This window comes from Solanum dulcamara, chromosome 6, assembly GCF_947179165.1.
Source record: "Solanum dulcamara chromosome 6, daSolDulc1.2, whole genome shotgun sequence".
Taxonomy (NCBI): Eukaryota; Viridiplantae; Streptophyta; class Magnoliopsida; order Solanales; family Solanaceae; genus Solanum; species Solanum dulcamara.
The window spans coordinates 48,350,658-48,374,104 of NC_077242.1; the positions used below are offsets into that span (position 1 = coordinate 48,350,658).

Sequence of the window (23,447 nt, forward strand, 5' to 3'; positions counted from 1 at the left end):
AATCCTGCTATGAATCCATTCTGCATCATCTAAACCGACCTCTTGAATAATCCTTAAAGATGGTATTTCCACTTCAGCATGTATTACTGCTTCTGAACCATAAGTCAACATATAAGGACTTACCCCAGTGGAAGTTTGGATTATGGTACGATAACCGAGCTAACTTCTCATGCAATTGTCTGTGACTATCCACTATTTTCCTTAAAATCTGCTTGATATTCTTATTTACCACTTCAACTGCTCTATTCATTTGTGGCTGATAAGTTGTGGAATTTCGATGAGCAATCTTAAGTTGCTCACAAATTTCCTTCATAAGATCGCTGTTGAAATTGACCGCATTATATACTGGAATCCCTATCACGCCCCGAGAGGGTACCCTAGGCGTGGCCGGCACTCAGAAACAATTTCTGGCTTCTGAGAGAACCACTTGGTCTCATTTCTTATTTATTCATCAGCGGAAGACTTAAGAATACTAATGTGGGCTTGTCATAATCAAAGTAAAAATAGATAATTCTTAGAAGAAGTAGTTTCTAAGGAGAACTACTCCGATTACATCATTAGACTCTGTCTATGAAGCCTCTAATACTCTTAGATGGTGCCAATGACATGTCCATGGCTACCTCAAAAGAAACATCACACTCAACAATAATAAAAGGATAAGGAGTTCCTTCGAATTCAAGAAGGACTCACCAAATAGCTGAAAAGAAATGATCTTCAACGATGCACCTGTTGAGGATCTCTAACACCTGTATCTGCATCATAAAACGATGCAGGTCGAATGACGTCAGTACGTGGAATGTACGAGTATGTAAAATGGCAGGAAGGTAAGGACAAATATCAAGAAACTCCTCTCAAGAAAACTCAGCTCAGAACTCAACATCATCTCAACATCAATATGTAATGCAAGTTTAAAATATAATAATAAAAATAATAGTAATAAGCAATGCTTACTCAGTTGGAAGTTTCTCTAACCGACAACCATCACTTATGAGCTAGCAATGATACAACGAAGCGATGTCATTGCCACATCCATCCAATACCTTGCCAGGGTAAAGGACATCACCATCTTGGATCCACTCATCAAAGTCCTCTTTTTGGGACTTAAGAGGCATAGCCTCCATCCTACGCTGGCTACGTAGTTCTGGGGTTTGAGTCAATTAAACTCTTACCCAACTCGGTGCTCAATACTACTCCCAAAATATATGCTCATATTAAAATCATCATCTAGTCTCATTGGACTTTAATTTAAATCATCAAACTCATCTCATTTCATGTTCATCAATCATTATACTTCCAAAAACATCATTTACATCTCATCAAAATATCTTGCTCAAAATATTATTTTTCTCAAATTCATTCAAATTCAACTCTTTTGCTCTTTCAAAACTCAATAAAATACATATATAGTATTAATTCATATAACTTTCTTTTTATCAATGAAAATAATAAAAAGCCAACATCTTTACTCAAAACATGTGTAAAAATATTCATGAACATCAAATCAATTTGGATTCATGGGAAAGTGGCCATGAACAATAATTCCAATAATATGAGAGATAAGAATAATAATAATATTAATGCATAAATATATCAAACTCAATAGAAGAAGAATTATTTCATTTAGAATTCAAGATTTGGATAAAACTCAACTATAACTCAATTATAATGAATTTAAATATTGGGCGCATGGACGAACTCAATCCAATGCTATGAAAGCCTTACATACCTTAAATCCGAAGGTTTACTCCGAATTTGAGCACTCTTGGACTCCTAGCCTTTTCTTCTCGCCGGAGCGTTTTGTGTACTACCCGGAGTATAAGAATAACCAGAGTAGTATTTTTATACTACTAAAACTAAAATTATATTTGAGAAGAAGTATATAGAGATAAGAAATGCTTAAGAAAGCTTGATGAATAAAATGAGGAAATAAGGTGGGTATTTATAGGTGGGAAAGAGTGACCTAACAATAAATAAAATAATTATAAAGAAAAATCTGAAAATTTAATGGAATATATTGATGTCATGGATGATGTTAAATGGAGGACAATTTATGTCATGAATGATGTCAAATGTATCTAGATGTTTCCATGGTAGGTAAGATGAGTTCTTTTTAAAAGAATACTCTTTTTCGAAGCTGCGTTTGAATAAGATAAATTCCTTATTAGGATTTGGTGTCTTCATAAGAATTGTATATATGGAAGTCTAGTTTCAAATAGTTCAAGAATCAACCAATTTGGAGCAACCTACAGTGAGATATGAATTTTCTTCTATAAACACTCAATTCCATTACAGTACTATATCTTGCAAAGATTAATTTATTTGACCTACTTATACTCCGAATCTTAAGATATGTTCTCATGAAAGTTGTAGGTAAGGATGTTGTGGTTACCCAAAAATTTGAATCACCTAATTTGGATTAACCTATGAAAAGTTATGCCCAAAATACAGAGGCTGTATTATTTTCGTTGAGAATTGAAATACCGACATACAACATTTTAGGGGTTGTTACAATATCTCCCCCTTGGGATCATTCATTCTCGAATGAAGATGAAAATAGGAGACATAAAGAATGAATATCATCAATACATCAATTTCTCAAAAACTCTGATACTCAAATGGTCAATGACTCAAATTCAAGAATAAACATCGATTCAAAGGTAGAAATAAGGAATATTACCTTGAATATCGTTATCAGAAGGCACAAATAGATGATGATAGTTAGACTTCATATCTTCTTCAGCTTCCCATGTAGCCTCTTCAACAAATTGATTTCTTCATAGGACTTTGACAGATGCCACTTCCTTAGTTCTTAATTTGCGAACCTGACGATCAAGAATTTGAACTGGAATCTCTTCATAACTCAAACTCTCTTTCACCCCAATGCTCTCAACTGGGACAACAAGTGAAGTATCTCCCAAACACTTCTTAAGAATAGAGATGTGAAACACGGGATGAATAGTAGCTAATTCTGGGGGCAACTCCAATTCATAGGCTACATTACCTACCCTCCTCATAATCTGATAAGGACCAATATAGCGGGGACTAAGCTTCCCTTTCTTTCCAAATCTCATCACACCCTCATGGGTGAAACTTTCAAGTATACCCAATCGTACACTTTGAACTCCAAATCTCTTCTTCTAACATCAGTGTAGGATTTCTGGCGACTTTGAGCAGTCCTTAACCTCTCTTGTATGGTTTTCGCCTTCTTCATAGCTTGGTGAACCAAGTCTTGTCCAATCAACTCAGCTTCACCAACTTCAAACCAACCAATTGGTGATCTACATCTCCTCCCATACAGAGCTTCATAAGGAGCCATTTGAATACTCGAATGGAAACTATTATTGTATGCAAACTCAATAAGAGGTAAATGATCATCCCAATTACCTTTGAAGTCAATGACACAGGCTCTTAACATATCCTCCAAAGTCTATATCGTACGCTCTGCCTGGCCATCTGTTTGCGGATGAAAAGCAGTACTAAGGTTCACTCTTGAACCCAAGCCCTTCTGAAATGACTTCCAAAACTGAGCAGTAAATTGAGTTCCCCTATCAGAGATGATAGACAAAGGAACTCCATGCAGTCTAACAATCTCTCTAAGATATAGTTTGGCATAATCATCTGCAGTGTTCGTAGTCTTAACCGGCAAGAAATGGGCCAATTTGGTCATCCTATCCACAATCACCCAAATAGAGTCATGTTGTTTGCAGGTTCGTTGTAAACCGGTAATGAAGTCCATATTGATCATTTCCCACTTCCATTCCGGGATCTCTATATTCTGAGCCACTCTACAAGGCCTTTGGTGCTCAACTTTAACTTGTTGGCAATTCGGGCACTTGGACACAAACTCTGCTATATCTCTCTTCATTCCACTCCACCAGTATACTTCTCTCAAGTCATGATACATCTTTGTTGAAACTGGATGGATGGAATACTTAGAATTATGGGCTTCTTTCATGATTCTCTCCCTAATACCATCAACACTTGGAACACATAATCTTTCTTGATATCTCAACACTCCATCTCCCCCTTTGGTAAAAGCCATTACCTTCTGCTTGTGAACCTCATCCTTCAGTTGAAGAAGAATGGGATCCTGATCTTGCTTTTCTTTCACCTCTGCAACTAGAGATGATTCAGCTCCATTTCGTACTATTGTACCACCCTCACTAGAGTCAATAAGTTGAACTTCCAAACGCGCAAGTCTATGCACTTCCTTTGCCAACTCTTTTTTTTCCTCTTCCACATGGGTTGTACTCCTCATAGATAACCCGCTAAGAGCATCAGCAACTACATTTGCTTTACCTGGGTGGTAGAGAATGCTCATGTCATAATCCTTAAGCAACTCTAGCCATCTCCTCTGCCTCAAATTTAGCTCCTTCTGGCTGAATACATACTATAAGCTCTTATGGTCTGTGAACACATCCACATGTACACCATAAAGATAGTGACGCCAGATCTTAAGAGCAAATACCATAGCTGCCAACTCAAGGTCATTAGTGGGGTAGTTCCTCTCATGAGTCTTAAGCTGCGTGGAGGCATAGGCAATGACCTTACCTTTCTGCATCAATACACATCCCAACCCAACTCTTGAAGCATCACAATAGATTACAAAACCATCTGTTCCTTCGGGTAGGGATAGTACTAGAGCAGTAGTCAATCTAGATTTCAACTCTTGAAAACTTTTCTCACAAGCATCAGACCATTGAAACTTAGCCTTCTTCTGAATCAGCTTAGTCAATGGTGAGGATATGAATGAAAATCCCTCAACAAACCTCCTATAGTAACCAGCCAAACCTAAGAAACTCCTTATGTCGGTTGGAGAGGTGGGTCGGGGCCAGTTCTTAACTGCCTCAATCTTTTGAGTATCAACTTGGATTCCATCCCCAAATATAATATGGCCTAGGAATGCTACAGACTTAAGCCAAAACTCACACTTTGAAAACTTAGCATACAACTCCTCCTCCTTAAGAGTTTGAAGGACAATCCTAAGGTGATTAGCATGCTCACTCTTACTTCTAGAGTAGACCAAAATATCATTGATGAAGACAATTACAAATGTATATAGGTATGGCTTGAATACTCAGTTTATGAGGTCCATAAAAGCTACTGGAGCATTTGTCAATCCAAAGGACATAACAAGAAACTCAAAATGACCATAGAAGGTTCGAAAATCCGTCTTTGAGATGTCACATTCTCTCACTTTCAACTGGTGATAGCCTAGTCTGAGGTCTATCTTAGAGAAGCATGTGGCACCCTGAAGTTGGTCAAATAAATCATCTATTCTGGGAAAAGGGTACTTGTTTTTAATGGTGACCTTGTTTATTTATCGGTAATTAATGCACATTCTAAGGGACCCATCTTTCTTTCGAACGAATAAGACAGGAGCGCCCCAAGGTGAGACACTTGGCCTAATAAACCCCTTATCTAGGAGGTCTTTCAGTTGGTCTTTCAACTCTTTCAACTCAGCAGGAGCCATCCTATAAGGAGGAATGGAGATAGGTCTTGTGTCAGGAAGGACATCAATACCAAAGTCTATCTCTCTTTCAGGAGGGATTCCAGGTAGATCCTCAGGAAAGACTTCAGGAAACTCATTCACAATGGGAACTAACTCAAGAGATGGAGTCTGATCATTAATATTTTTGACTCGGACTATATGATATATACATCCCTTAGAGATTAATTTTCTGGCCTTAAGGTAGAAAATAAATTTACCCCTAGGCACTACAGAATTCCCCTTCCACTCTAAGATAGGCTCGTTTGGAAATTGAAACTTGACAATTCAGGTCCTACAATCAACTGAAGCATAACAAGAATAAAGCCAGTCCATGCCAAGAATCACATCAAAATCAACCATGTCCAACTCAACTAAGTCAACTATGGTATCCCTATGATAGATTGACAAAGTACAATTTCTATAGACCCTCTCAACTAAGATAGACTCACCAACAGGAGTAGATACGCTGAAAGGCTCAAGAAGACACTCAGGAAGGATCTCAAATTTACTATCCAAGTAAGGAGTCACAAAAGATAATGTAGCACCCGGATCAAGTAATGCATACACATCAAAAGAAAGGACTCAGAGCATACCAGTAATAACATCGGGTGCATTCTCTTGGTCTTGGCGACTACCCATAGCATACAGACGGTTGGTTCCCCCACCTGCACTTAAAGCTGCACCTCTATGATTACCTCTATTTTGTGGAGCTGCAGAAGAAAATTGAGCTCTATTACTTCCATCTCCCTGCCTCTTTGAAGGACACTCATTCTGATAGTGACCTGTCTTTCCACATCCGTAGCAAGCATTGGTGCCCATACGACACTCTTCCAAATAGAGCCTCCCATATCTAGCACATGGTGGTTTCCCTCTAGAACCTTGATCCATACTTAATTGGGACTGAGAACCCTGAGATTAGAAGTTTTGGTAACTTAGCGATCTTTGATCATACCTAGTATTAGGTGTAAAAGCATTTGTTGGGGAAGGTACATAATTAGAAGACCTCTTGTGAAAGAAGGACTTGTTACCCTTCCCTTGCTTCTGCTCGTTCTCATGCCCAACAGACTTAGCCTTCTTGCTTAGGTGTTCCTCTCGGTCCTTTTTCTTGTCATCCTCAACCTGCTGAGCATACACCATCAATCTAGAAAAATCCATGTCAGAAATCATTAGCATTGCCTTACATTCTTTCTTTACATATTTGCCTAGGCCAGAGACAAACTTCCTCATCTTAGACCTCATATGAGGAATCATTTTTGGGGCATATTTGGACAATTGAATAAACTTTAAACTATACTCTTTCACAGTCATACTCTCTTGCTTGAGGTTCACAAACTCCTCAATTTTTGCTTCATGTAGCTCTTGGGAAAAGAAGTTATCAAGAAATGCTCTTTTAAACTCATCCCAAAGAGTAGGCCTTGCATCCTCACCTCTACTTTCTTCCCACTGGTTATACCAGATATTTGTCACATCCTTGAGATAAGACACCAACTCAACCCCCTCAATCTCTGTAGCATGCATCGCTTTTAGTATCTTCCACATCTCATCAATGAAATTTTGGGGGTCTTCAACAACGTTGGAACCCGTGAAGACCGGCGGATTCATTCTTAGAAAATCTCTAATCCTTGTGGCAGCAGACGGCTCTTGATAACTAGAGCTAGGAGTTGGTGAACTTTGGCTACTATTTCGAGCAGCCACCAACTGAGTGAGCATAGCAATCGCTCCTCAAAAATCTTCCTCAGAAGTAGGAGTGGTCTGAATAGTAGGTACTTGGGGTACCTCAGTAGACCTTACAGGTCGGCCCCTAGTTCTCTGTGGAGGCATCACTGACTGTGGAACCTCAGTGCTGGCAGCGTTCCTCTGACTAGCTGAACGTTTAGGAGGCATGTCTGAAACGTGTAAACGCATGAATTAGAAAGAAAGCTTTTATAGAGTTAAACTCTATCGCACGAACTCAGATTATAAAAGAAGTGAAATAATTTCTAATGTCCTATAGCTTCCTGATTATAAGTGTGGTGCACGACATACCCATAAACAAGACTCTACTAGACATGACTTTATAGACACCCTAGGACTCTTGAACTATGTCCTCTGATACCAAGTTTGTCACGCCCCGAGAGGGTACCCTAGGCGTGGCCGGCACTCAGAAACCATTTCTGGCTTATGAGAGAACCACTTGGTCTCATTTCTTATTTATTCATTAGTGGAAGACTTAAGAATACTAATGTGGGCTTGTCATAATCAAAGGAAAAATAGATAATTCTTAGAAGAAGTAGTTTCTAAGGAGAACTACTCCGATTACATCATTAGACTCTGTCTATGAAGCCTCTAATACTCTTAGATGGTGCCAATGACATGTCCATGGCTATCTCAAAAGAAACATCACACTCAACAATAATAAAAGGATAAGGAGTTCCTTCGAATTCAAGAAGGACTCACCAAATAGCTGAAAAGAAATGATCTTCAACAATGCACCTGTTGAGGATCTCTAACACCTGTATCTGCATCATAAAACGATGCAGGTCGAATGACGTCAGTACGTGGAATGTACGAGTATGTAAAATGGCAGGAAGGTAAGGACATATATCAAGAAACTCCTCTCAAGAAAACTCAGCTCAGAACTCAACATCATCTCAACATCAATATGTAATGCAAGTTTAAAATATAATAATAAAAATAATAGTAATAAGCAATGCTTACTCAGTTGGGAGTTTCTCTAACCAACAACCATCACTTATGAGCTAGCGATGATACAACGAAGCGATGTCGTTGCCACATCCATCCAATACCTTGCCAGGGTAAAGGACATCACCATCTTGGATCCACTCATCAAAGTCCTCTTTTTGGGACTTAAGAGGCATAGCCTCCATCCTACGCTGGCTACGTAGTTCTGGGGTTTGAGTCAATTAAACTCTTACCCAACTCGGTGCTCAATACTACTCCCAAAATATATGCTCATATTAAAATCATCATCTAGTCTCATTGGACTTTAATTTAAATCATCAAACTCATCTCATTTCATGTTCATCAATCATTATACTTCCAAAAATATCATTTACATCTCATCAAAATATCTTGCTCAAAATATTATTTTTCTCAAATTCATTCAAATTCAACTCTTTTGCTCTTTCAAAACTCAATAAAATACATATATAGTATTAATTCATATAACTTTCTTTTTATCAATGAAAATAATAAAAAGCCAACATCTTTACTCAAAACATGTGTAAAAATATTCATGAACATCAAATCAATTTGGATTCATGGGAAAATGGCCATGAACAATAATTCCAATAATATGAGAGATAAGAATAATAATAATATTAATGCATAAATATATCAAACTCAATAGAAGAAGAATTATTTCATTTAGAATTCAAGATTTGGATAAAACTCAACTATAACTCAATTATAATGAATTTAAATATTGGGCGCATGGACGAACTCAATCCAATGCTATGAAAGCCTTACATACCTTAAATCCGAAGGTTTACTCCGAATTTGAACACTCTTGGACCCCTAGCCTTTTTTTCTCACCGGAGCGTTTTGTGTACTACCCGGAGTATAAGAATAACCAGAGTAGTATTTTTATACTACTAAAACTAAAATTATATTTGAGAAGAAGTATATAAAGAGAATAAATGCTTAAGAAAGCTTGATGAATAAAATGAGGAAATAAGGTGGGTATTTATAGATGGGAAAGAGTGACCTAACAATAAATAAAATAATTATAAAGAAAAATTTGAAAATTTAATGGAATATATTGATGTCATGGATGATGTTAAATGGAGGACAATTTATGTAATGAATGATGTCAAATGTATCTAGATGTTTCCATGGTAGGTAAGATGAGTTCTTTTTAAAAGAATACTCTTTTTCGAAGCTGCGTTTGAATAAGATAAATTCCTTATTAGGATTTGGTGTATTCATAAGAATTGTATATATGGAAGTCTAGTTTCAAATAGTTCAAGAATCAACCAATTTGGAGCAACCTACAGTGAGATATGAATTTTCTTCTATAAACACTCAATTCCGTTACAGTACTATATCTTGCAAATATTAATTTATTTGACCTAATTATACTCCGAATCTTAAGATATGTTCTCATGAAAATTGTAGGTATGGATGTTGTGGTTACCCAGAAATTTGAATCATCTAATTTGGACCAACCTATGAAAAGTTATGCCCAAAATACAGAGGCTGTATTATTTTCGTCGAGAATTAAAGTACTGACATACAACATTTTAGGGGTTGTTACAATCCCAAACCGACAAACGATATTGTTGCGAACAAAGTCTGCCACTACTTTCTTAGTTACTTCCTTGTATGTCAAATCTTCGACCCATTTGTGAAATAATCGATAGCCATAAGGATGAAACGATGTCCATTTGATGCAGGAGGCTATATGGTTCCAATTTCATCCATGCCCCAAGCGGAAAATGGCCAAGGGGAACCCATAATGTTGAGCTCATTTGGTGGAACTCGTATAAAATCTTCATGCACTTGGCACTGATGACACTTATGCACGTATCAAATACTATCTCTCTCCATGGTCATCAAAAAATATCCAGCTCTTAAGATCTTCTTAGCCAGAGTGAACCCATTTATATGAGGTCCATATGTTCCTGCATGTATTTCTTCTAAAGCCTCATCTCTTTTTTGGCGTCAACACATCTCAGCAATCCTAAATCTGGAGTCCTCTTATATAGGATTTCTTCATTAAGAAAGAAATGATTGGCCATTCTTCTCAAAGTCCTTTTTTGCTTGCTTGTGGCATTTTTCAGGGTATTCTCGTGCTTCTATCAATCTCTTGATGTCATGGAATCATGTTCTTCCATCCAATTCCTCATCAACATGAAAACAATATGCATATCGATCATATAACTTTACTTCAATAGGGTCTATGTAATTTTTGTTCGGATGCTGAATCATTGATGATAATGTTGCCAAAGAATCGACAAATTCATTCTGTGCTCGAGGGACATGTTTGAATTCAATCCTTGTGAATCTCCTACTCAACTCGTTTATACAATACAAATAAGGATGAATCTTCACATTCTTAGCAACCCATTCTCCTTGCACCTGATGAACTAATAAGTCAGAATCGCCTATGACCAAAAGTTCTTTGACGTTCATGTCTATGGCCATTCTAAGTCTGAAAATACAAGCTTCATACTCTTCCATGTTATTTGTACAATCAAACCTAATCTTGATTGAAATTGGATAATATTGACCTATTTCTGAAATTAAGACTGCTCCTATTTTGACTCCTTTGGAATTTGATGCTCCATCAAAAAAATCCTCCAACCATCATATGGTTTTGATATGTCTTCTCCTACAAAAAACACCTATTCATCAGGGAAGTAGGTTTTGAGTGGCTCATAATCTTGATCCACTGGATTTTCTGTGAGGTGGTCAGCCAAGGCTTGTCCTTTGATGGCTTTCTATGTCACGTACACAACGTCGAACTCGCTCAACAAAATTTGTCACTTTGCTAATTTACCTGTAGGCATTGGCTTTTGAAAGATGTACTTGAGTGGATCCATTCTTGAGATCAAGTATATGGTGTATGCAGACAGGTAATGCCTAAATTTCTGTGCGATCCAAGCCAAAGCGCAACACGTTCGTTCCAACAAGGTATATCTTGCCTCATAAGGTATGAACTTCTTGCTCAAGTAGTAAATGGCTTACTCTCTTCTACCTGTCTTATCATGTTATCCCAAGATGCATCTAAATGCATTATCCATGACAGATAAGTATAGTAGCAACGGCCTCCATAGCGCAGGTGGGACCAATACTGGCGGGTTAGACAAGTATTCTTTAATTTTATCCAAAACTTTTTGACATTCCTCTGTCTATTTTGTGGCAGCGTCCTTCTTTAGTAATTTAAATATAGGTTCACGAATTATTGTGGATTGTGAACCGACTGATGTAGTTAAGCCTTCCCAAGAAACTCATCACGTCCTTTTTAGTCTTGGGGAGAGGTAATTCTTGAATTGCCTTGACCTTAGAGGGATCCAACTACATGCCTCTCCTGCTAATAATGAATCCTAGCAGTTTTGTTGTGGTTACTCCAAATGCACACTTTGTTGGATTCAATTTTAGATTATACTTTCACAACCTCTCAAAGAATTTTTGCAAATAATCTAGGTGGTTCGAATTCCTCTTGGATTTGATAATGACATCGTCTATATATACTTCAATCTCCTTGTGGATCATATCATGAAAAAGAGCGGTCATGTCCCTCATGTAGGTAGCACTAGGATTGTTTAGGCCAAATGACATTACTCTATAGCAATACACCCCCCATATAGTGATAAATTATGTCTTTTATGCGTCATCTTCATTCATCAATATCTGGTGATATCCTGCAAATCAATTGATAAATGATTACAATTCATATTTTGCACAATTATCGATGAGTATATGAATATTTAGAAGAGGGAAATCATCCTTACGACAAGTTCTGTTGAGATCTCGATAGTCCATACATATTATGATTTTCCCATCCTTTTTTGGCACTAGTACTATATTGGCCAACCAAGTGGGGTAATTTGTAACCCTCATAACGTTCGCTTCAATCTGCTTGGTTACCTCCTCTTTGATCCTTAGACTCAAGTCTAGTTTGAACTTTCTTGTCTTTTGTTTAACGAGTAGGCAGGTGGGATCAATTGGTAGTCTGTGTGAGATGATATCGGTTCTTAACCCCGACATATCGTCGTAAGACCAAGAAAATATGTCAATGTGTTGCCTAAGAAAATATGTCAATGTGTTTCCTTGACAGTTTCCTCATCTCCTAAGTTGACAACCTCTGTTTCATCCATATTAGGTTACTTCTGGCTTTCAGGTTGATCGATCTCCTATGGTGGATTTTCAGGCATCATGCTTTCATCATATTCTTCGTGATCCTGTTCATTATTTTTACTTTTCTCAATGGATTTGTTACATGGCATACCTGTTGAACTAAGATTTTTATTAATATGAGTGCTGAAAAGTATAAAAGGTAAGTAAAATAAATAAGTAGGTAAAATAATAAGATAATTTTAAAGAAACTAAACACTTTTATTTAAAAGCGTTCTAGCCTTTTTAGAAAAATCAAGTGACAACAAGGGATCAAGTATAATACAATCCTCGACTTTGATCATGCAAATTTAAAAATACAAAACTACTTTCCACGCTACCAGGACTCTTGTCAAAACAATGATGGACTGATGGTCCAATTTTGCAAGCTTTCTCCAGGCTTGGAATCACAGATGGTAAATTTGCTGAGATCTATCTCTTCCTCTTCTCCAATCATGGCCACAAACAAATTTCCTATTCCTTCTACTATGTCATCATTAGATGCGTGATCTAGAATTGGAGCTTGTTCTAGTACAAATGTTGTCTTGATGGATCCTGTATTGTGGACTCTTCCCGATGTAGGTTCATATCCGAGTTCGGTGGTACCTTTCTGATGCTTCAGCTGGATTGGTTCAATTATGCCATTGGACTTAGGTCCAAGCCCTATCTTAGGCTGATACCCATATTTCAATATCTTGGTCGCAATCATCTTCGCTGCTCTTGACAATTTCACATCAACTGACTCTAACTTCTCTTCAACCCTCACAGCTTGCTTGATTTCCAAAGTGTGAAAAGTGGCTCCCTATGAATGGTAACTTCTGCGTGACCCCACTCAAACTTTACACATTGATGAAGAGTCGAAGGAATTATTTTTTTCCATGTGGACCCATGGTCTTCCCAGTAATAGGTTATAGTTGTATGACACATCCATCACTTGAAATAGGAAAGGGAATTCTACTGGTCCCACTTCCAATGTGAGATAGATTTCTCCAATGACGCTTCTCTATGCTCCATCAAAAGCTCTAACTTTTACACGGCTTCCCTCTACATCTTCCATATTCAGGCCTAAAACTCTCAGAGTTGTAAAAGTGAAGATGTTGCATCCAAAACCGCCATCAATCAGCGCTCGGTTCATAATCTTATCAAAACATTTGACCGCAATATAAAGTGCTTTGTTGTGTCCAGTCCCTTTCGCTAGTAGCTCATCATCATGGAAAGAGATTTTGTTAGCTTCCACCATTTATCTAATTGTTTTAGCTAAGGTTTCACTTGTGGTCTCTTTTGGAATGCAAACCCTATTTAACACTTCCATTAAAGCACTCCTATGTGCCTCAGAACTCATTCGTAAAGACATTATGGATATATGCATCTTCTTCAATTGCTCTTCTATTGAATAGTCTTTCGACTGTATTTTCCTCCAAAATTCAGTAAATTCAGCATCGGTAATGTTCTTCTTGGGATTATTTTTCTTCCCAATAAGATCCTCTAGAGCATAGCACCTTCCCAACCTAGTCATTCCATAAGCCACAGTGGCGTCAATCATCTTGCCCTTGGCTTCTATTTTATAGGACTTCTTTGGTGTCAAACTCAGGCTTTCTACCAACTGTAATGGTTACTATAACTCTTGGGAGATATGTTTAGATAGTAAGAGGTTCCCTCAGTTGAACACTGATAACAGGTTGCGCTAGAGATGTAGTGGTAACTTCTTCAGCATTCCAGACAAGCGCAATGGTTTCTCCCAAGTTGTACTCTTTTTCTAGAGTAATCATGTTGAATTCTCGATTCTCATGATTTAGCAAAGGGTTGTTGTTTACATTCGGAGGTGTTAGAGTGCATTTTATTATTCCTCTTCTAATTAGAGACTCTACCTGGTTCTTCAAGCCATAATAATCTTCTGTGTCGTGTCCTTCAATTCCCTAGTGGTAAGCGCATTGCTTGTTTCCATCAAAATTGTGAGGGATTGGTTCGGGCTGTTTTCCTTCAACTGGCTGTAGCACTCCTTCTATAATCAACCTTTTAAACAATTGGTCATAAGGTTCAACAATGGGTGTGTAGGTGCGAGTATTTCTAGCTTCGAGATTTGGACGTGGTTTTGGTGCATATTCTGGTCTATTTTGGTGGATTGGTACCTGGACTGGGACATGTGGTCTTGGTGGATTTTGGTATGCTGGTACTCGGGATGGATTATAATATGGCCGGGAATTATATACCAGGTACGAGGTGTATGGAGTATGTGTAAAAATTTAGGGATTGTTGGGGTATCGGTGGGATGGTCCTCCATGCTGGTAAGTGATGACTGAAACATCCTCCTTTTTCTTCTTCATGACACCAATGGATCCTGATTCTATGGCCTTACTTGTAGCTTGCAATGCATCCATGGACTGAATTTTACCTGATTTGATGCCTTCCTTTATAAAATCCCCCATCCTAACCAATTCTGCAAACTTTTGGCCTATCATCGACATCATCTTGTCAAAGTAGATACCTTTTTGGGCTCGAATAAAGTATTTTGAGAGCTCACTCTCACCCAGTGGTGGTTGAACCTTGGCAGCCTTAGTTCTCCAACGTCGTGCATACTCCTGGAAGTCCTCAGATGGTTTATTATGTATGATGGCTAATGAGAACTTGCCCGCAGTGATCTCGTATTAAATCTAAAGCGATTCATGAAATCCTCAACCATTTCCTGCCAGTTATGCCATTTTCGAGGATCCTAGTGCATATACCAAGTCAACACTTCTCTAGACAGACTTCGAATGAATAACTTCATTCTTAGCTTCTAATTTCTCCCTACATTGACTAACTTGTCATAGTATGCCCTCAGATGTGCGTGAGGGTCGCCTTTTCCATCGAATATGTCAAACTTTGGTGTCTTGTATCCTACTGGGATGTCAATGACTGGGTGGATGCATAAGTCATTGTAATCTAGGCTCTCTGTCCCCCTAGTAACTTGTAAATTTTTCAATGCCTTTCTTAGACCGTGAAGTTAGGCGTTATCGACTCATCTTTTTTCAATCGGGAATCCTTCTCCATCTCTACATATTGGTCAACCTCATATGGGAACTTTACCCTAGATAGTGACATGAAAGTAAGAACTTTAACAGCATATACCGGTGGCACATGTGGTTCACAAGAAGCGGTGATGTGTGCCCCAAATATCTGTTATATTGCTGGGTAGGTAGGTGTGGCAGGGTTTTAAGTAGGAAGGTTAGGAACAGTCCTGATTGCAGATGGATAAGCTAGTAGGGCTTGGCCATGAGCAGAAGCAGCATATTTGGTTAATCAGTAAAAGACAAGTCAACTCTTGGAAAGTAGAAGGGCGTCTTGAAAGTTGGGAAAGTAGTAGCCGAAAGTTTGGCCAAGTCTCACTCTTGACACAATTCCTCCCTCAAGATCTCAAGCTCTTATGCCATGTGAGCCATTTTCTCATCATTTCGAGTGTCAGACACATTTTGAGAATCCTCGGGATTCTCTACTGGTATCATTATGTTTGCATCAGCGTTAAATTCTTCTCCACCTGTCATCTTTCCCCTTGATCGAAGGTTGTACCGTGAGTCAGCCAGTTTGCAAGTCGACACAAATCAACATTATTTTTATGGGATTAATAAAAACAAAAGAAAAAAAAGAAAAGGAAACTATGTTAGTTTGGGAGATATTTAAAAGAACAACAAATCTATAACACATATATACGCTAAGTTAGCGACATTCAAATGTGTCCTAATACGAAGCCTCTTTTTGCTAGAGGTTGGCCTACGTTTCAATTAGTTTGATGATAAATGATCCATTCAAACACATTTTTGATTTGGAACAAACATAATTTTCATTAATCAAAGATGACTTGGATCATACAATAAAGTGGACGGGCAGAAGCCTAAAAACTGAAAGTACATGGAGGCCATAAGGAGAACAAAGGGATGACAGAGTACAGATAAAAAATAAAAATCTAAGGCCATGTTGGAGCATCATCATCATCATCATAATCATAATATGGTCCTAGATGGTACTCCGGGGATTCGTCAATCTGGTTTGAACCTACCCCTTCATTGAACCCTATCGAACCATACTCAAAGTATGCTTCTTCTTCTGGATCCTCTTATGGATCTTCCTCTTCCGTCTCCTCTGGATCTTCACTTGGATCTTCTTCAGGGTCCTCTTTTGGATCTTCTTCGGGGTCCTATTTTGGATCTTCTTCTATCATTTGTATCAAATGATCTACGGATCCTAGAATTATTTGACTGTACATTGGTGTTGTGAATTCTATGTGAGGGAGTGCTTCCTTCCTAACCCAATTAACCCACTAGTTATCCGCAACACCTCCAATACCCTTTGTACTTGGTCGAGCCAAATGGCTCATAGTGGTACGGCACACATAATACTTTGGCGTGCACCATTTTTCATTTTATACGTTCATCGTAATCATGTGATCCCATTCTAATTGCAAGTTTCTTATCCGCGCTGCTGGGACTGCAATGAGATTATCCTTAAGTAATGCCATATTTGCCCATAGCGGTATATCTTGGACAACTCCAGATTGTCGCAAAACTCGGAGAGGAGCATATAGCTGAATACCTCTTATCCCGATCAACTCAATGAAATAGAGATGTCGCATCCTGATAAAAACCAATCCTCCAATCCAATAATACTTCTAATGGATAGAATCTCCTGTGAGGTTGGTCAAAAACAAACGCCACTCTTCCTCTCCCATAGGCGCACCCTAAAATCTAAGACGATCATTGTCGCTCTGAATCCTATTACAGGTGTCTATAGTGTAGTTCATTTATGTTTGTCGGCGATAGAAGTGCTCTATTGCCTAGATCTATAATAACAAATTGCAACCCCCAAAGAAAGTATGTCCCCTTGTGCATGCTGACAATGATAGAAATACTTCGGCAAGAATCATATGCACCAAGGAATAGTTATAAGGCACTGCAAAAAGGTCTATTACTATCGGCAAAATGTTGATGTTTATTGAATGGAATCTCATTGGGAATACCATAGCTCCCCCAAAAGGCCTTAACAAATATCCTTGGCTGCATATGTATCCATTGCCTACAAGTGTAGGAAAATTCATCTAGGTGTTTATCGAAGCTCTCGAGACGACCAAATCTTTGGAAAAGATATTCCAACTTTACCTTTCCATTTTCCACATTCCTTAGTGATGGAAAGACATGCAACCCTAACAGCCCACGGAAATGTCTTGCACTTATGGTTGATGGACATATCTATGTTTTTCCTCTTATCGGTAATTCTAAAAAATCACTAAACTCTTCCAGTATAGGAGTGATCTCAAAATCCAAAAACTTAAAGGTCACTGTGCTTGGATCCCAGAACTCTATCAATAGAATAATGAGGATCTTGTTGGCTCGAATTCCTATGAGCGACAACAATGCACCTAAATGCCTTCTAACCTCAGCTCTGTGTGTTCTATGAATGTTTTGTCACCAATTTTGTATGATGTGGGGGCCAAACAACCATCTGAATGCTTGGGAGGTTTTGGTTGATATTCATCTGAAAGAAAGGTAAGGGTATGATAAGTATGTTTATTCCAAATCCGTCATATGTTTTAGTTTGGATCATTCATAACAACTTCCACATAAAGTATGTCATCAGGTGTGTAACCTTTGACAAAGGGTGGCTTTCCTAATTGCGAAGACGATGCTTTGGACCACCTCGCCTAAGGTGTATGCATCATGCCCTACTTTCTAGAGTAAGATTTCTCGTAGATGTTCAAGAGTGGGACTGGATGTTTGAGAGAAGGCACACTAACCTTATTCCGCCAACTCTGAAACTAAGGATCCAATAGAAGGTTTGGGGGAATGTGAGACACTCCCCACGTGAACTACAGTGTGCGTATTGTGTACAACCAAAGACTCAATAGAAAGGGCAAATGACGGTGTAAGAAAAGCAATAACATGTAGTGTTTTCAAACAAATAAGGAGTGCAAGTTTGGATTTGGTTTGCATCCTTTCAAATGAGGAGTGATATAAAAAATCACGATTAAATAATTAAAGCAAAATAATAGACAGATAATAAACAAATATCCCTTAATTCTAAAACTAAATTTTACTAAGGTTAAAACCTAACTCTAAGTACATAGGGTTTCCCCAGCATAGTCGCCAAGCTATCGCACCCCATTTCCGAACTGGTCGAAATAGTTCACAACATAAAATGGTTATGTCTCTGATTTTGAAAATTGTTTAGAGTCGCCACCTAATTTTAAGGAAAATATTAGGAAACCTATTTTTGAAAATTGTAAATGTAAACTCTACTTTGATTTTCGAAACCAGTGAGATTCTAGGTAAGGATTTTGGTTACTCGAGGGAAAGTTGTTAAGCATCCCTCAGAGCCTATCTGAAGATAGTCCTTAAATTTAGTTTTAGAAAAATGATTAGGGATATTTATTCATTTGTTTGGTTTAGAAAATATTAACACGAAAAGTTTTCATTAATTTTGAGAAAATGGTGAAAATACAAGTTATGTCATATATACGTCTATAATAAATAAATAAATAAAATTAATAATAATATATTTGTAATAAATATATGTTTGACATATGTGAAAATTTTATAATCACTCTATAAATATTGACTTAGAAGGACATGAGAATTTGTTGCTTTCTTATCTAGAATTAAGATGTAAAATAAATAAATAAATAAATAAATAAAAGACAATAGATGGATGTCAAATATAGCCATATGTGTATTGCATAGTAAATATAATTTGAGAAAATAATTGATAAAATTGATTTTTCATAAATAAAAAATAGTATAAAAGTGTTAAAACATTATGTAAAGTTTATGGTCTCACATATATTTACTATAAAATAAAATATGCATATGTGTTGTTTGAAGCTGATAAGATTTTATTATTTTATTTACGTGTAGGGACAAAATGATAATAGATATATATGTAGTGAAATAATGTGTGTATTATTTACAGAAAAATGAAAATAGCATTGATAAAAGGGATAGTATATATATAAAAATATGTTATGTGTAACAAAGTAATACATCAAGTATAATACAAATTAGTGTAAAAATAAAATAAAATAATACCTTGTATGTATGACATATATATGTATATACCTAGCATTTTGAACCTGTTATAAATCTGAAATCTTGAAATAATATATTAAGGAAACTAGTAACACATCTAGGACCTAAAATAGAAATAATAATAAATTATATTTTTTTTAAATCTAAATGGCCAAAAATATTAATAACAAATTATTTTTATAAGGAAATTAATCAAATGAATCTAAGATGGCCTAACTATTGAGATTCATTCTATAAATATATTGTTTTTTGCATAATATGGTATGAGGCCATATTTATTCTTGATAAAAGAAAAAAAATCTATTTTTCTTAGCCTTTAAACTAGTTTCTAACACATTTGAAAATTTTAAGCAATAAGTCTTCTTATCTCCTTTCCTTAACTTAAATGCCTAAATAAATGTTGACAACTAAACTAAACATTCATCTACTCTTAAAGAGTACTCCTCGTTTTTTTTACTCTAAACATATTATTAAACTGATTAACAAATTAGCCCACATAAAATCTCAAATAAAAAAAAGAGAGATTAGTATCAGCTTAATAAATATGTAAACATATATATATAAATAAATTAATATATCAAGAGAAACATAATTAAAGCAGTAACAAGGAAGGTTAAGGGATGTTGACTCCTAATTTAAAAAACTCTGAGCTCTGACGATCCTAATAGTTGTTGGCCCATTATTTTGGGGGCCAAAATGAGTTCAAAGTAGAAAGTCCAGCATTTCGGTTGTACATTAAAAAATAAGAGGATAAAATGATTAATAACATATTCTGGATCAAAAAAATGAAAAAAAAATTAAACCAACAAACGCACGTGAAAGTGAACTTGAGGTGATTTAAAATGCAAGTTGTAAAAAAGCAACTTTGAAATTAGATCACATGTATTATTGTAAACTTAAAGTTGTAATCATGTCTAGACAAAAGCATGTGAAAATAAACTTGCAAGTCGTAAAAAGGCAACTTTGAAATGAGATCACATAAGATTAGTTGACATGAATTAACTTAATAATCATGGTAAAGGGATGGAAATAACAAATCGTGATGAGGACTGCAAAATAATTTAGGCTAACATGCTTAATGAATATTTAAAGATTATTTTGGCATGTTGGAGATAAATCAAGTTTTATACCAGTCAAAGTGAGGTAACACTTGTACGATTTAAGACCACATTCGGAGCGGTAAACATAAAGAAGAAAAATAATCATTCGTTCTACTCAAAAACAAAGTAGATCAACCATTGGCTATGCAATCATGTTAGAATTAAAACAAAATTTAAACTTCAAGCATTTACAAACAGTATCAAAACAGAGCTAAAATATCAAGCATGATTTGGTATATTAAAATAAAATACTACAACAAAAGGAAAATAGAACGACCATATCATGACCAGAGTAGAACAATTATAATAGAGAGTAGAAACTATACCAACTACCCCTCCAAAATTCCTAGGAAATTTGCAAGAAAGGGAAAACTGAAAATAAACAGGGAAACAACTAAAAAATAATTTTCTCTAAAATATACTCTTGACAGAAACATCAGAGCGTCAAAATGGAAATTTTAAATATATTATTTCCTCAACATAAAATTCAGAACAGCATGCTTAACAACTACTGCATCACATTAGTACCATTGCAAGACATTCTTTTTTTTTATTACAGCAACACAAGCAAACTAGCAAGTTTATAAGAGATCAAAACTGTGGAAATGCATAAGACATCTAAAATAAATTAAATCAACAGAAAATAAAATACTAAAGAATTAATACTAAATTCAATCTACCAACAAAGAAAATAACATATTTAGCTAAAAAAGATCAAGATTGAGAAAGATTTTACGTTATGTTGAGTAGTAAACGAGGGCTTTGACATCTCAAAGATTCCGGCCAGAAACTCGAAACTCAAAAATCAGAGAAGACCAAAAAGAAAGTAGTAAAACTAGTAGATTAGTGAATCTGTGTGTATGGGTCTTTGGATGTGAGTTTTAGGTCTCTTTGGAGATGAAAAATATAATTATTTATAGGCGAATCCGGACTTGAAAATTCGGATTTGAATTGAAAAAAATGAAGGCATTCATGGAGAAGGTGAGAAAAAGATTTTACAAATCTTACCTTTTTCTTTTTCTTTGACCAATTGATTGAGCGGAAATTCCGACGATAATGGTAGGCGACCGTGGTGAGGTGAAAGCCGAATTTTCAAGAAAAAAGATATGGAGAAGAAGAAAAAGTCATGGATCTATGATTTTCTGGAAAAATTAGGAATAACCATTGAAATTTGGATTTTGGGAGGTGAGAAGTGTGCGGGGGATGGAGAAGATGAAAGAAAAGGGCGTAGGGGTGCTGCAATTCTCTTTCAAAGAAAGAGTGGACCCCTTTAAAAATCTTTTTTAACTTTTAAGATTTTTTTCTAAATTAAAAAAAATTCATTCCCCAAAATCCCATATTTACCTCGACTTTATCTATTCTCAATTGCATTTACACTCTGCAATTATTAGGTGGGTCCCCTTCAATTTGTGTTCTCATTAAATCACATATGTCTTCACGGTTTTTTTAACTGACTAAAATTTATCAACAAAATTTCAATAAGTAAATAAATAAATCATCACAATAATTAGGAGTTATTTAATAATTGGTTAGAATTATATCGATACTATTAACATTATAAATCATGATAATTAATAACTTAAAATATTTTAAGACATAAAAGTATTTTTTGTTGACTCTTGAAATATTATCAGTACCACATAAAATGGAGCAGGGAAAGTAACCTGTATTATTTCAAAATGACGTAAACAATACTGTAAATCTCAATAATTAACAACATGAAATATTCAAAAACATATAAAAAAAATTAGGTGACTCTTAGAATTCTATATGTACCATATCAATTGGGACAAATGAGTAATATATATTATTTGAAAATTATGTAAAAATCTTATGAACCACAATAATTAAAAACGTAAAATATTTAAAAGACATAATTTTTTTTATTGAATCTCAAAATTCTGTTACTATCACATAAATTGTAACATGGCACTAATCCACAAATCAAGACCACCAACAACTTTTAGAAAAAAATATATATTTAACATTAGCTTACTATAAAATTAAACTTAAAGCTCCTATTGTTTCAACTTAAACTTTAATCTTTACTTACATTACAATTCTTACAAGTTACAAGTTTCAAATAAAAAAAATGAAAGTTTTTATTATTATTTTCTTATAAAAAGTTAGTAACTAATAATTAATTAAGCTTCCTAATTTCGAATAATGTATGAAAAATATTTATTTTTATAGAAAAGATGTATTTGATCGAAAATGATTTAACCCTCAAGAATGATATTATTTGTTATGAATTTCTCAAAATAATAAAACATGTAGCAAATGTTTATATAAGAAATAATATTTATACAATAAATTTGCCGAATGAATTGAGAAAGTTTATTAAAAAAATATTTTCATATTTTATGAATGTTTTGTTATTTATTATTATTATTATTATTTTATTGTTGTTGTTGTTGTTATTATTATTATTATTATTATGAAAGATTTAATTAATTAAATATGGAAAACCAAAATTGGGTGTCAACATGTGTGGTACATTTAGATTTTAGTGACTTTCGGCACTCCTCAAAAACTACATTACCTTTGAGTCCACATCTCACAACCCACAATTTGTTTCACTCTTTTTCTTCACTTTCTGTTTTTGCCTTAGGTGTGGCTTTTGTTTGTTCGTTTCACAACATTTTTCTTATGCTTTGTACTTTTCACTGCTAAATCTTGCTAAACCATTTATTTGTCTTAGCCAAGACATCTTTTTCTTCCTTTTCACACATCTCTTTTCAAACCTTTTCTTTTCTTGCTTTTCTATCATAGTAGCCACCCGCAACTTAGGATTTTGGCTTGAGTTGAGGTGCACATTATCCTAGGAGGGACCAGAGCCAAAACAACAGATTACAATCAGGGTTAGGGACATTTGGAACATGCGTTTATTTGTTTAAAAAGGTCTTTTAAAAACTCATATCTTTGGTTCAAAGGGTAAAACAATGTCTGGTTAGTTCTTTTAAGGCT

At 35.8% G+C, this 23,447-nt stretch overlaps 1 long non-coding RNA gene across 1 annotated transcript; it reads right to left on the reverse strand.

Moving 5' to 3' along the window:
* Positions 1-219: 219 nt before the first annotated feature.
* On the reverse strand, positions 220-21,767 carry LOC129891132 (uncharacterized). Its single transcript, XR_008767112.1, has 3 exons — positions 21,489-21,767; positions 7,928-7,989; positions 220-752 (listed from the first exon to the last, which is right to left on the reverse strand). It is a non-coding gene; the product is annotated as an uncharacterized LOC129891132 (long non-coding RNA).
* Positions 21,768-23,447: the final 1,680 nt, after the last annotated feature.